This window comes from Branchiostoma floridae, chromosome 4 (genome assembly GCF_000003815.2).
Source record: "Branchiostoma floridae strain S238N-H82 chromosome 4, Bfl_VNyyK, whole genome shotgun sequence".
NCBI classification, from domain to species: domain Eukaryota; kingdom Metazoa; phylum Chordata; class Leptocardii; order Amphioxiformes; family Branchiostomatidae; genus Branchiostoma; species Branchiostoma floridae.
Genome location: NC_049982.1, coordinates 26,814,459 through 26,829,712, shown reverse-complemented (window position 1 = coordinate 26,829,712; position 15,254 = coordinate 26,814,459). Strand labels below are relative to the sequence as shown.

General features: G+C 39.8%; 1 long non-coding RNA gene across 1 annotated transcript; it reads right to left on the bottom strand.

Annotated features, from left to right (window-relative positions):
• Positions 1 to 4,652: 4,652 nt before the first annotated feature.
• LOC118414929 lies at positions 4,653 to 8,027 on the bottom strand. Its single transcript, XR_004831040.1, has 2 exons — positions 6,624 to 8,027; positions 4,653 to 6,470 (listed from the first exon to the last, which is right to left on the bottom strand). It is a non-coding gene; the product is annotated as an uncharacterized LOC118414929 (long non-coding RNA).
• Positions 8,028 to 15,254: the final 7,227 nt, after the last annotated feature.

Genomic DNA, 15,254 nt, shown 5'->3' with positions numbered 1-15,254 from the left:
ATTTGCCACAGCAAGATCTGCTTGGAGATTAGGCCACTGTTCAATACCAGTTTTATGAAAGGACCCTTAGGTCCATGTACAAGAGCGGGGTTCTGAGTTTGAGTGTGCTGATATGCTACCGATCTCGTGCCCTTTGGAAAAGCACTTAACACCAGTTGTTTCAATTTAGTCAGGTGCAAAGGTGTAGTACACATACTAGTACATGCATCTTTGGTTAGCGCTGTCCATCGGATAGCTCTCTTATTTGAGGAGAACCACATCTCGAGCTCGTTAAAGAACCCACCACACTTATCGAGTGGGTGTCCATCTTAGTCTGAGTGGATCAAACCTTACACAGTCCAGCCTTTGGGTTGAAATTTTGAAAACTTGATAGTTTTTATGTCAATCCTTCCACAATTGTGGTAAGTCTCAATGAACAGATGAAATGTGATTGTATATTGCAGATTTTTTGTTTATCATTTTGAAAACATTTGTGTCTACAGCAATACCCATAGAACAAGAATGAATCAACTTTATTGCTCCACAATTGTACAGGATACAACGTACATATTCAGACTTAGAACCAACAGAGCAAATGATGCCCTAAACTCGACATGCTGATATCTTGATACACGTACTTATTGGTAGATCTTCATGTACTTGATTGTATACACTTGTTTGTTCATATAATAATATTATTTGTAGCAGACCTTTCGAAAGTGGCTGTACTTTTGTTGTGTCAATAAAGATATCTGTATGGCAATAACTGCTAAATGACAGCACTGCAAGGCTACATACAAGATGAGAAGCAAGTCTTATCTACTGGCACACAAAGCAGCACTAGTCATTACATAAACATTTACATTAAAGATGGAGATAAGGGGTTAAACAGCACCTTGCAGGATGACAAATGTACGTTGGGCCCCAGCATGGCATGCCTAATGATGATAGATAGTTAGATCCTGGGGAAGTACTCATTAAAGCTTCTGTACCTTCAGGCCAAGAGCAGGGATCCCCTCCCACCCTCCTGCACCCCTCCTGGTGGCACAGGTAAACCTCAGGCATACTCTGTTAGGCTGTACTGATTTCATTACATGGATGACGTCTTCTGGGCACCCCAAAATTGATAAAGGGCAAGGAAAAAAAAGGTTTCGCACAAGGAAAAGTTGCAGTCATTGTGAAATCTAAGAGTTCTGGAAGCTGAAAAAAATGACTCAAAACAAAGGGAATGGTCATTGAAAATGATGAATTCTTTGGTTTTGTTCTTTCTCATCCTCTTTGACTTTGCACAGAGCTTGAAATACAGGTCATTGATAGTGTGATGCTGACAGGATATGATATTTCATTCTGCCAAATGTTTGGTTTAGCAGCAAAAAAAAATACAGTGACCAGATCTCAATTGGAAGATTATTCTATTTTTCAGGAACTTGACAAGTTGGAAAAAGAAAAAGGAGCTGGAGCACAGCAATGATGTGGTGTACCACAAGGAAACTTCTTGGGACCACTGAGCGGGAGTTGTGTCTGCAGGCCTGGTGAGGACACTGATTTGCATAATAACATACCAGAAATTGGTAAGACCTTGTTCTTCTATAAAATCTCAAACAAAGTAAGTCCCTGCACTTTCAAAAAAGCTGCTAGGGGGCCCAAGTATATGCCACACTTTCACAGACCCAAGAGATATCTACCTTTGAAAAATCATGACCATAGCATGTACAAAACACGAGATGTCAAGGTCCTGCCTTTGAAAGGGCCCATAATTTATGGCCTTTTGATGTCTACCATTGTGGTACCAAATGTCAAAACAATCTACAACTTCTTGAGATAAGAAGTTCAGAAACACCCAAACACACAGAGACCTAAACCATTATTTTTTTATGGCATGGACTGACAATAATTGAGTTGATTACACTATGTTGGAACAAATATCATTCAGTCTATCAAATTTGCCAATATGTGCTGTTGTACCAAGGAGGTTTTGATCTCTTTGGAAGTGCCAAACTTTATGTTACCACTGCTTTAAAAGTTTTGTGCCATGCATCCTTCTTTTAATTGCTCCAACAAACCTTGACTGACAAAAATGGAGTTGACTACTCTATGTTGGAACAAATATCATTCAGCCTATCAAATTTTCCAACATGTGCTGCTGTACCAATGTGGTTTTGACCAAACTTACTGCTGCTTTAAAAGTTCTGTGCCATGAAGTTCGAAGCTGGCAAGAGACTTGAAGAGTTGTCAACAGTTGGCAAGTTAACTAATGGTAGGAAAACCCAACTCCCTAAAACTCCCTTTTTCCCAGGCTTTTCCCCCCTGCACTTTGCCAGTCTTGTTGATGCTTTTTATTATTTTTGGAAGAAGAACGTTCTACCCAAGAAGACCGGTGATGACAGTCTGACACTCCCTGTAGACTCCTTTAAGTCTGGTATTCTCATTACTGCTTGACTCCAAGGATACCCTAGCCTTGCTAATTTTGGACCTTGTAGGTTGGGCCTAGGAAAATTAATGCAGTGTTTCCGATTAGGCCATGTTGATTTAGTTCCATGGATGACATCCTCTGGGAACCTCAAACATGATGCGAGCTGGCAAATAAAATGAGACAAGATAGAAGTTGTCTTTGGCACTTTAATTCATTATTAAAGTGCCAGTGGTCAGAAATGTTATACAATACAGAGTCAAGTCAACAGTATGGTATACAACAGGGGTCTAGCCAGCGTCCGTTTTTCCGTCAATTGACGGAAATTTGCTGCGTCTGACGGAAAAATTTTAAAACCAATCCGTCAACCTTGACGGACAAAAATCCTTGGTGGAAGCTACAGGCGGCTTGGGGACGCCGTCCACGGCTGTAAAAGCCACACACTGTTTGTTTTGCTATTGTTATGATTGTTGACAATGTGTGTCGGCGCCCTTTCGCATACGATAATCTCATTAAAACCCGTTTTTCAAGGTCTCAGTTCAGTCCTTCTAATTAATTTTCGTAGTTTTCGCGACGATTGTAATTGGCTGACGGAAAAAAATTTCGAGCTGGCTAAAGCCCTGGTATACAGAACAATACATGTAGCTTCTTCTTTTTTGTTCTTTCACATCTTCTTTGACTTTGGAATTGACTTAAGCCCTCATGACTTTGACTGTGGCTATTTATGACATAAGTATCTGTGTGTTGATATTTCTTTTGAACTTTTAGGCATATATTGCAGCTGCTTTGTACGGTTTATAGTACAATTTAAAAAAAAACTTCTCTTTTAACAGATGAAAATTGATGTGCATAACAACTCATCTATACAATCAAATCAATGTTCTAACACGGTAACAGTCCTGAGAAAGATATAGGGATTATCTGTCTGCTAGACCCTTGTTTAATCAATAAACCATTTGATTGAATGATTGATTGATTGATTGATTTGTTTTGATTTTTTAGATATCGACCGAAGTGATACAAAATATGGAGTTAAACAACGTACAACTGAAATGCATCGAGACACAGGTATTGCCAACATCAGATTTTAATTATACAGAACATCTACAGTGTACAGACACAAGTATAACTGTTGTTTTCATCAATCAGACAGATGTACTATCAAATATTTGATGTCCTTGCCAACAATTATCTCAAAAAAGAGTCGACCCTGTGATAAGAAACACTTTTTTTACCCCAGCGTTAACAGGTATCAATCTTTCTCTGTTGTACGTGCTCGCATGTGGAAAAATAAATTGGGGAACACTAACTTCTTTTGTGCCTTCACAATGCTCCATTGACTTTTAGCACTTAGCGATCTTCTTTCCTTTTTTTCTCACACTACTTTCACATATGGCAAATCCATAGACTCTGCGAAGTATTTTCAGTTGTGACAACACAGGAGAGTCCACGCCACCTGACTTCTGCCTTACGCCACAGTCATGTCTGGTCTGCATCCTACAGAAGGAACTCACCTCCAGGGCACTTAGCGGCTGACCTCCTGACCCATCTGGAAATGTTGTACTGACATGGGTTACATCATGAAACTGATCCATACACATGATACAGGAGTATATTTGAACTCGTAAGTGCGTTCAGTGTGAAGAAACAGAAGAGATGGTTGGGTCTTCCCAACATTTATCTACTTTGGTATCAACTTTACTTGTTTCTGTTGTACTGACATGGTGTAATCATGAAACTGATCCATACAGAGTATATTTGGAACTCATTCGGGGAGTCACTGTGAAGAAACAGAGGATATGGTTGGGTTTTCCATACATTTATTTACTTTCATATCAGCTTAACTTGTTTCTGTTGTACTGACATGGTGTAATCATGAAACTGATCCATACAGAGTATATTTGGAACTCATTCGGGGAGTCATTGTGAAGAAACAGAGGATATGGTTGGGTCTTCCATGCATTTATTTACTTTCATATCAGCTTAACTTGTTTCTGTTGTACTGACATGGATTACATCATAAAACTGATCCATACAGAGTATATTTGAACTTGTCAGTGTATTGCTGTAAAAGAAACAGAAGGAGGTGGTTGGGTCTTCCCAACATTTTCTTACTTTTGTATCAGCTTAACCTGTTTCTGTTGTACTGACATGGATGACTTCATGAAACTGCTCCATACAGAGTATATTTGAACTCGACAGTGTATTGCTGTGAAGAAACAGAAAAGATGGTCCGGTCTTCTCTAAATTTACTCACTATTCCATCAGCTTTACTTGTTTCTATTGTACTGACATACATCATGAAATCTAGCAAAATTGTATCTGAAGTTGTCCAGGTATTCACTGTAAAGAAACAGAAAAGATGGTTGGGTCTTCCCTTACTTACTGATCAACTTCACTTGTTTCTGTTGCACTGACATGATTTACATCATAAAATCATTAAGAACTATACATCAGCTCGTCCATGCATTCACTGCAAAGAAACAGAAGAGAATGTTTCCTTTCAATTTCTTTACTTTCGTATCAGCTTCACTCGTTTCTGTAAATACAAGTAACGACTCGGGCCAATTCCCACAGTTTGCAAGAGCTTGGAAAAAGCTGCCAAAACAAGCGGTAAAGTGGGCCCTGGCATGGGTGCACACTTGATGTAGTACCGGCCATGCTGTAGTTGAAATACAAACACTACCGCTGAACTTAGAGGTCTCGAGCAGAATGTTTTACCTTTGAAACCAATGTATCCAGCCCCAGTCAGCGATTCCAAAAATGTGGCCCGAGTCAAGCACTCGGTACGGCAACGTCCTTGCGCCGCGCAAAGGAATCTTGGCATTGAAACCTTTTTGTTGTAATGCTCTGTCAGCAGGCAGTCAGGCCCTGTTTGTGGAAAAACTGTGCGCAAAGTGGCCATCTTGTCAGGTCTGATCTCCTACAGTTTCCACGCCTGCAGGAGGGGTGCTTACGGTATCAATACATAACAAGCACCATCTGACAAGTGGTTACGTCTTGTCACTGTGAGAAGATACAGCCTTACAGTTAGATAGACCCTGGCTCGCCTTATGTACATGTTACATGTACCATGTTGTAGGATGAGGGACGTCACTATAGGGGGACAACAGCCCACGTTACACATCTCTCTCTGTCGGGGGCTTATTGGGTCTCTGTAGTTGAAGGGTAGCGTGGATCTGGCTATGATATCTATTCTAGAGTCTAACTCCAGGGGCCTGTGGTAAAATTTCCTTGGGGGCATGTTGGCCCTAGAGCCAAGGAGCTGGCCTGTGTAGGCCCTGGAAGCAGTCTGGCATCCAGGGTAGTGAAAGGGCTGCTAGAAGCCTGATTTAGTCAGGCTTTAGCCAAGAGGATCACAGTCTGTAGACTAACATGACACAACTTTTTCCATGTACATGTTCAGCAATGAATATGTACTGTATGAATTTGCGAGATTTTCTAAAGGCTTTGCCACCGAGGCCTTTTGCCATCAAAAATTAAGACGCTTGCTGTATCCATAACCATAACAATAGAAAGTTATAGCATCTAACAGTGATTTATTAGTACTTGAATTCACAGACCAATTGTGCAAGTGATGACAAGATGTCTTGGCGGCAAAAAGTCTAGATACCATTTTCAAGCATCTATGGAAAAAATTTAACCCTTATTGTTACTGTATTGATAACCATCACCTTGGTAATTTAACTACAAGCGGACATTTGTTGGAATTTATAGACCAAAACTGTACGGGGGATGGCAAAATGTCCTGATACCATTTTCAATCACCTGTAGAAAACATTCCAACCCTAATCGTTACGATAAGCATAACAACAGAAATTTAGCTAGAAACGGTGATTTGTAGGAATTTATAGCAGGTGACGGCAATTGTCGGCAAAACATCTTGGCGGCGAAGTGTCCCGCTACCATTTTGCAAGCACCTATAGAAAAATTCTAACCCTAACCATTACGATAAGCCTAACAACAGAAATTTAGCTAGAAACGGTGATGTGTAGTAATTTATAGACCAATTGTGCAGGTGACGGCAGTTGTCGGCAAAACATCTTGGCGGCGAAATGTCCCGCTACCATTTTGCCAGCACCTATAAAGAAAAATTCTAACCCTAACCATTACGATAAGCCTAACAACAGAAATTTAGCTACAACCGGTGATATGTTGTAATTTATACACCAATTGTGCAGGTGACAGCAAAACATCTTGGCGGCGAAATGTCCCGCTACCATTTTGCCAGCACCTATAAAGAGAGCCACCAGAATCTGCTGGGAGTCCTGTCCCTCCCGAGTCCGGGATCAGGCGATACACCACACAGAAGGACCCAGACAAATCACTGATACCTCCGCCACTTCGGCATTTAACAATTCAAAGATTGTCACTTTTATTTGCCACCGCACTAAATCTTGTAAACTCACCAACAATGAGGGAAGTGCCCAGGGAAATCGGTGCCCTCCAGCCAAGGTGATATTGTAGATGTAGGCACAATTACTTGTTCTTCCCCCCCTTTTCACCTGTCATCTCTGCCTTGCATAAATCAGTGGTGAGGAGTGTGCGGAGGTACAGGGATGTCAGGGATTTGGGGGGCCATGCAGAAATGGAACACCTAACAGGTGCTTGTCCCTTGCTGAAGGCATCCTTGGCACAGCACTGTAAATTCTTATACTTTTGCAGTGGTCTTATTTCACCCATAGAGGGAAGATAATGTTTTGACAGTGTTTTGAATGCACATCTTTTGTAATTTTGTATCACAATACTTATACAAGGGACACATATTTTCAGTGTCACGAATTTGCAGTAGAGAGGTCATCGAAAAAAACTCACAAGTAAAGCTACATCGAAAGTTTCGAGATTTACGGTAGACATAAGGCATTAAGAAGAAGGCCATATTGATTCAAATATATGGATGATATTGTCTGGAACCCCCACCCAAAACTGCTGCAAGGGTGCAAAAGAAAGTTACCTTCATTATGAAATCTACGAAGTAGTCAGTCAGGAAGGTCGAACAAAGGACTAAACACACAGTGTATGGACTACCATTAAAAACAGTTTTGTTCTATATTGGCATTCTGTGACGTTCATACCCGTTTTTTGATATTTTCTATTCTATTTACAGCATGCATTTACTCGTTTTGTAGCTGCTTTGTACGGCTTACAGTCTAACTAAAATTTTTCTTTCTTTTTAAAGGAAAATTGATGCGTGTGCGGATGTCATCCATGTAATGTAATGGACATGGCCTAACATGTAACACAGATACATATTGACTTTATCTGCTACTGTACACCCAATATACTTCCAGGCTGGCATGCTGTTTTTTTGTAGCTTCCTTTGAACAGTGTTTTGCAGTTCCCAACAACTGAACTTGTATTAAGGTCCAGCCATCATTTTAACATGTAGACAAAATTCTTCCAGCCAATATGTCTGGCAGATAGTCTTGATGGATACAGTACTACAGTGTCCAGCACCAAACCTGCCAACTGTCTTCCAATGACCAACAGATCACACTATGAATGATGCCAGGGTGCACATGGACATCACTATATGGTATAGATGTCAGGACTGTCACTTCAACAGGATTACCACACTAAGGTCACAAAGTGGTTGCGAAAGTTTAAGTGTCAGTTTCACATTTTAGTTGTCTCAGATGAATTTTGAGTTGTCTAGATGTTTAGGCAGCTAGATGGGTAATAAAAGTTGCAATAAAATGTTTGTGAACATGCAGACTAGGGTTACCAATCTCTCACTACATGTGTGTGTATGTATGTGTGTGTGTGTGTGTGTGTGTGTGTGTGTGTGTGTGTGCGTGTGCGCATATGTTGTTGTCATTCAACTTGTATGCTACTGGAAAGGGTAGCAGTCCTTAGGATTGACCATGGTCCACTGTTCTTAATCTTGGTACAAGAAGAGTTGTGGATTTCCATAGTACAGTGAACCTGTTAATACTGTACATTATGACTGCCATCTGTCCTCTCTGTCACAACCAACTTGGAAGAAGAGCTCTCCAGTGAGCTAAACTGATTTGAGATCAGTTCACTTTCATCTCAAAACCCAATCATACTGGGAACTTGGCTTAATCTCTAAATACAGATATTGATGTTAACTTGGGTCTGTTTTTGCTTATAGATGCATTCGTCATCAATATGTATACTTTTGCAAAGTATTTAGATACATTATGAAACGATGCAGTAAAGAATGTTGACAATTACTAAATGCATGTATTTGAGTGGGGAAGGCTGGACTGCACTTGAACATTTATTATGATATACTGGTATGTCAGATTAGAGATAGGGATCTTGCAGAATTGACAGCAGAGATAGATATCGATCAGAGTCTTTTTCTGTGGAGATTGTGATCAGGATAATAGGAAAGTGTTGAGCAGGTTTCCCATGTATTAATCTTGAATTTGAAATAAATCCATTGCTCTAAAGTTAAATAAATTGAACTTGAAAAGTTCTGTCTTTTAAGTGAATATCTACATGCAAAGAAAAATCTATAGATTGCAATCACCGATTCTGCCTGTACAGATCCTGATATTAAGAGTCTCTGTCAACAGAAACTATGATTGCGATCTCTACCCTCAGACAGCTATCACTATATCATGACATATATATTTATAGAACACAGATCCAAGTAAGCCAGTGGGTGGCCCCCCAAAAAAAGGCTAGGGTCGGCTGGTTAACTGGATTTGGGAACTCAACATTATGACACTTTGTCATCAGTGATATTTGTAGATATGTATATCAGATGTTCAACATTGATCTGGGACGGACCTATCAGAAATCCTCCCAGTATTTTGCTGTCTAAAAGGCAGGTAAAGGTAACGGTAGTCCCATAGCCTATTTGGGGCTGTAGGGTCAGTATTAGAAGTAGGAGCCCAAACCTTCCACTGGCTTTTACCTCCCCAAACAAAATCAGGTACCTGTTTTTACACCTGGGTGAAGTGAGGAAAGTCGCGTGGAGCGCCTTTCCCAAGGGCAGAAAAGTCGGTGGCATGTCAAGGGATTCAAAACCAGGACCTCTGGATCCAAACCATCACACCCATACGACTCTGCAAGCTTTGTTGTATGTAGAAAATTAAACATTGTAACCCACAGAATTAAGAAAATAACTCTCTTTGCTGAATTCACCATCAGAATTCCATTCATTCTTCTTAAGGGCATCCACTTACAGACACTTAATAAGACAGAACGCAGACAAAGCAAGAAAACTGAGACACAAATCTTGAAGATGGGACCACTTTTCCGACAACAGACTTTACAAGGTATCTGGTGGTGGTGTTTTTTACTGTCTTCCAAGAGAGAAAAAATGATTGCATGTCTATGTGTTCATTGTTCAGATGTCTGCTCTACTTATAAAATCAAAGAACCCAGAAATTAAAGGATAAGTGGAAATGTCCATCATCCTCTGTGTGCTTCTAGAAAAGAATCCAACCCCTACTCTCCAAGCAGAGGTCCAGCTCCGGCTTTTTATATGTGTTTTTAGGCATTTTTATCAGGCTTTCTGTTTTGTGCTGTTTTCTTTATGTCAACTAGTCTAGATGGAGCCAACACTAGAATTTGAGGGAACCTCTTATTACAATAAAGTCAATCAATCTCTACTACTTGTGAGTTTCCTCAGAATGTTCTTGCAATTAGCCTTTGGGCACAGACTTGAAAATAGAATTTCTGTTTAAATAAGAACAATAAAAGTGACCGTAGATGCCCTCTGCTCTAGTGTAAAAGTAAGTTTTCTGCCCACTGATAGTGCAACATGATCAGGGCTTGAGTTTTTAGCCCGGATAGACCACTATTTTCACAGGTTCTGCTCTCTGGAACCATGAACACAGCTATGGTCTAGATTATTAGCCCTCAACATGCTGAGGTCGTTATTTGACACCAAAGTTGTGTTGGTTATGGGATTAGGCAAAAAGTTAAATGGTGATGATACCAAGATATTAGTCTTTTAGAGCAAGATGTTAAAATGTAGAATTCATACAAAAAATATATCTACCATTTTAGAAAATCATGGCAATAGCTTATCCAGAACATGAGATATCAAAATGGGAAATCCTGCTGTAGTACCTTGGAAAGCTGGTAGGGAAGCCAACCTCCCTGCATAATCTAAACACCTACGAAATATCATAACGATTCAGCCACAACTTCTTGTGAGTTGCACACACATAACACAAATACCATTATTGGCAAATTGACTATCACAAAAGTAATAAATGTCATGATTGAGACAACACTCAAAGACAGAAAAGCTCCTTGTCAAAGTTGAATCCATTGCTTCACACCAACACCATTGCACATCAGCGACAGCTATATTATATAAAAACAGTCATATTCAGAACCCGTAAAAGGTTCTGCTATCTGACAATGAATTATGGCTGCCACTAAGAATTTCCCCAGGAATTTAATCCACTGACTGTTACAAGAGTAACACACATGACACATTGTAAACCGTGCCGTCTGAAAGCTCCAAGCCAAGCCGACCTGACCTAGCATTGCTTGTGCGCTCCACAAATTGATGCCTTCACAATGGGAGCAGGATACGTGAGGCGCTTTGGGCACGGGGAAGATGAAACCAGGTACTTGTTCGGAAGCCATTAACAACACAATGAGCACCTCCAGGGCCCATTGTTCGGTGTCATCAATTTTTCATGAAAAACCAACAATGTTGAATCACCTTAAGCAAAGATGACACGCGCTGCCCAGAATTAGTGCAACCTTTGAACAATTGATAGGCCTTGGAGTTTAGCCTCTCTAGGATGTGGTTTTTATTCCGTAGACAAAAAACTCAAATCCTGGCAAGGAAATACCACAATACCTTTCAATAACTCTGATTTACCCACAGAAACAGCGGAACAAAAAAAGGAAATATAATCTTTCACCAATCTCAACCGCACCACTCCAAAAAAGAGAACGTCATTAATTTTTGATAAGCATCAACAATACTAAAAAGAAAAATTCGGGCACGTGTGTGAAAATGGAGTCGCCGAAAGCAAGCTATTTAGTACGATGTTTGTTGCAGTTGAAATATTTATGACATGACAAAATTGCACGTCCCTGAAGAGTTTCCCTTTTTTTAGAAAGAACAGGTAAGGTATGTTGAAGTCACCATCATACCGTGTCAATTTTCATTCTGCACCGCTTGTCCTAACTCGTAACGAAATACCGGACTTTGAGACTGTTTACTTACATTGTATTGCGTTGTAGACATCTAAGATATTCTGGAAAGGGGATAGTGCACCGTTTTGTTGGACATGGACGCTTGGGTCTGCCCTGACCAATGTTGTGCGTGTGTACCCGTGGTCTGGGGAGCCTTGTGTGAAGATAGCCCACTTGGGGAGGTTACAATTACAACAGAACAAGACTCTTTAACCCAGATTGTCGTAATATTGCCCCAGAGATCGAGGTGGTTTCGACTTCTTTCACACAGTGTCTCCCCTCACACCCGAACCATCAATTAGATAAATGACATTCCCCTATACACACAAGACGGTGTGGGGAGATCACCGGCAGGTGGAGACTGTAGCGGGCGGCTGGACATCGCACTACTCCCGCCGGTCTCCCTGACTACTCCCGCTGTAGTTGTTTTAGATTAGTAATAGAAATCCTGTCACTTTATCTACTTAATGACGAGTTTTACGTTTGTGTGCCTGTACTTAATCCTATGGGCCATGAATGTGACATATTTCAACAAACAGCCGAACATGTGTACGATCAAGAAAATCATCGTCTTGTATTTGCCAATGCCAGCCTCAGAGAGCATATATGACATTGATATCATAGACCACTTCTCTGAAATTTCACTGAATGAAGTCTTTTATGATGTTGTCATGTTCTGATTTATAGTTGGCTTAAGCGTTCTATGTTTCATATATGGCTAATCCATTTACACTTCCGATTGACTGTTGATATTTCTCATATTTACTACACTTGTATTTTGATTAGTATGACTATGAGCGTAGTCAAGTGGAGGAGGTTTTTGTACAAGCCATGTAGGCTTCTCCCCTCCTCAGGCACTTTTACTTTGAACTTTATTAAATCACCACTTTATTTGCAGGCATTTTAGCCTGAATTTTGTTGGTGTGTACAAGCTTCGTCATTAAACATTGTTTAAAAAGTTATTTCAATTCTAAAAACATACTTGAAATGATTTTGCTAATGATTTTGCTTGAAATCACAATTAGTTACCTTTTTCCACTTTATTGTTTTTTATGTGCGAAATAAACACACAAACAATTGTCCGTGGTATCATACATCCAACAGCAGCCTGGAATCGTAGAATGCCCGCTCTTTTTAAAAATTTCTTTGGGGCAAAATCCATTGGCTGTGAAACATGACTCTTTAAAAAGTTACAAGCTTTGGTCAGAGGTACTCAAGAGAATGTGATGGCGAGTATCTAGGCATTTTGTACATAGAAGCTGAGACGAGATCGAGAAATCATGGGTTTCATTCCCGGCAAGACGTGTCCTTGAGAGAGGCACTTTACACGTGTTTCCTCACTCCATTCTGGTGGAACAACTTCCCTCAGTTGAAGGGGTAAACCATAAAGCCAAAGGCAATGGAAGGTGAGGGTTGGGCTCCGCCATACCATGCCCTAGACACAGACAGGGGATAGCAACCCACTGCCCATACGGCTTCAAGAAAGGCAATGTGACTATATATTTTACGAAATACATTTTATATGTAACTGCCCCCATTATCAAAACAATATTTCCAACTTTTCACCAGTTGGTAGACTTCCCAAAACTATATACTTGTTAAAATCACAGAACCCACTAATCATTAAAGGCGTGGGGCTTTTCATCGGCCACTGCCTCCAAAGAAGAAGTCAAACCTCTCAGTAAACAATGTAGAATCATGTATATAGATAGCTGTATAGAATAGACACTTTTTACTGTCTGTACCCTTGCAATTAGCCTACGGGCATGGATTTGCAAATAGATCAATCAATCAATATATATATTACTGACTAAAAATATATATGATATATTTAAGGGAAAAAGGGATTCATGTTTTCTTAGTTGGATCACAAGTGCTTTTAGTGGTGTTGACAATTTTAATTGTCAATTTAAAAATCGTCACTGCATCATGGATTGTTCACGTTCACGATATGGTGATAAACCCTAAAATCCCTTGACCTTTCTTTCGGCTTGTGTGTGTGTGTGTGTGTGTGTGTGTGTGTGTTTGCTACGTTACATCTTCAGTTCATTGACAAGTTACACTGTCCGTTTAATGTTGTGTCGGTGATCTGTGACTGTTGTACATGGAAACAGGTCCCTGGAAAAATCTAACGGACAAATTTTGCTTACCGGCTATGGTCAAGCGCTGAATCCCGCACTGAACCATGGACATTCCGGACTTGCTTCCACTTTCGTTTAGAAACTATTGTTTATTCAAAGGATGTGAAATTCTAAAATAAGTCTAATTTTCTTTTTGATAGCTTTAGTTATTTAGCGAGTCCCGGCTGTACACCCGTTATACAGATTAATTACTTATTATTTACCCGTTTTCAATCACTCCATGCATTTGATTTTGTTCACTAGCAAAAGTCCCATGGGCATGAATTTGCAATAAAACATTTCATTAATTTGTTGGGTTCAAGTTAGGTTTGTGGGAGAACTTCGTCTCTCATACCTGCACTGTGTACTACAACAACGTGGGGCAGGAACGGGTGGATCCTCTCTTTCGAACTTGTTGAAGTTCAAGAAAAGACGTTCAAGATTCAGTCACGACATTCCGCGCAACAACAACAATCGGAACTATATCAATGTAACGTTAGTAATGACTGTATCAAACTATTTGCATTCATTCCTCCAGAAAACGAAGTTGAATGAAAAAAAAAAAGAAACTTGAACGGAAATATGATTTAGGTTCCAGGCGATTTTTCTTCAGGAGAGACGGTAGGAAAGGTGGAAGTGTTGATAGCTGTTTTGCATTTTTTAAACTAAGAACCATCTTACAGATTTGTAGGAACTGAAACATCACCCTGGTTCGCGAGAAGGCTCTGTTTCCGCGTCCGTCGGACAGATCAGTATAGCACTGAACGATCAGAAACCGATTGTTGAAAGACAGATTGAATTTTCCCTGGGCATCTTCTTCAGTATTTGTCTTGTTTGTCTGCTATATATATCAAGGATCGTCGATGAAGATTAGACATCCAGGTAATAAGATATGCTAAAAAGCAGTTACTCAAGCAACTCGGGATATGATTTTGGAAACGGTCAGACGTTTCAGATAGCATCCAATATCTTTTGTCAGTGACACTGAAGTTATCTGAAAGAAACTAGTCTGTTATACCCTAACTATAAATGAAGACAATTTTAGATGTCCAATAGGAAACATTGTAAAACAAAATTAAACTGAAGACAATTAGGATTCCAATAGAAAACAAAGGTGAGGATCAAGGATCATCTAAACTATGAATCATCTATTTAAAACATACGTTCCAGATTAAACTCCAGTCTTCAAAAGAAGGAATCATATATGAAATGGGAGTTGATATGATAAATGTTTCCGAAGTTGTTCATTCAGTGTTTATCTTCTCCGATCCCGAAAGATCAGTGGCCCGTTGGGACATCCACCTCTGTTCAAACTGTCCGTTAGGTATGAGAGAAAATGTTTCGTTTGTTTAGAAATGTGTAGAGAAATGTGTACAATTAGGACCTGACATACCATCAATGTAAAGAGTATTAGTGGTAGAATTCTAGAGTTTGAGTTTTTCAAGTTCCAGAATTACATTGACAATGAACGTTACGTTACGCAGTTGTAGCTAATATTCCTGTAGTTCACGAACATAATGTTACATAACGTAATAAAACAACATGATACACAGGAAACATAACGAATGTATACTAAATCCACAAAAGAGTAATAAAAAGACGAA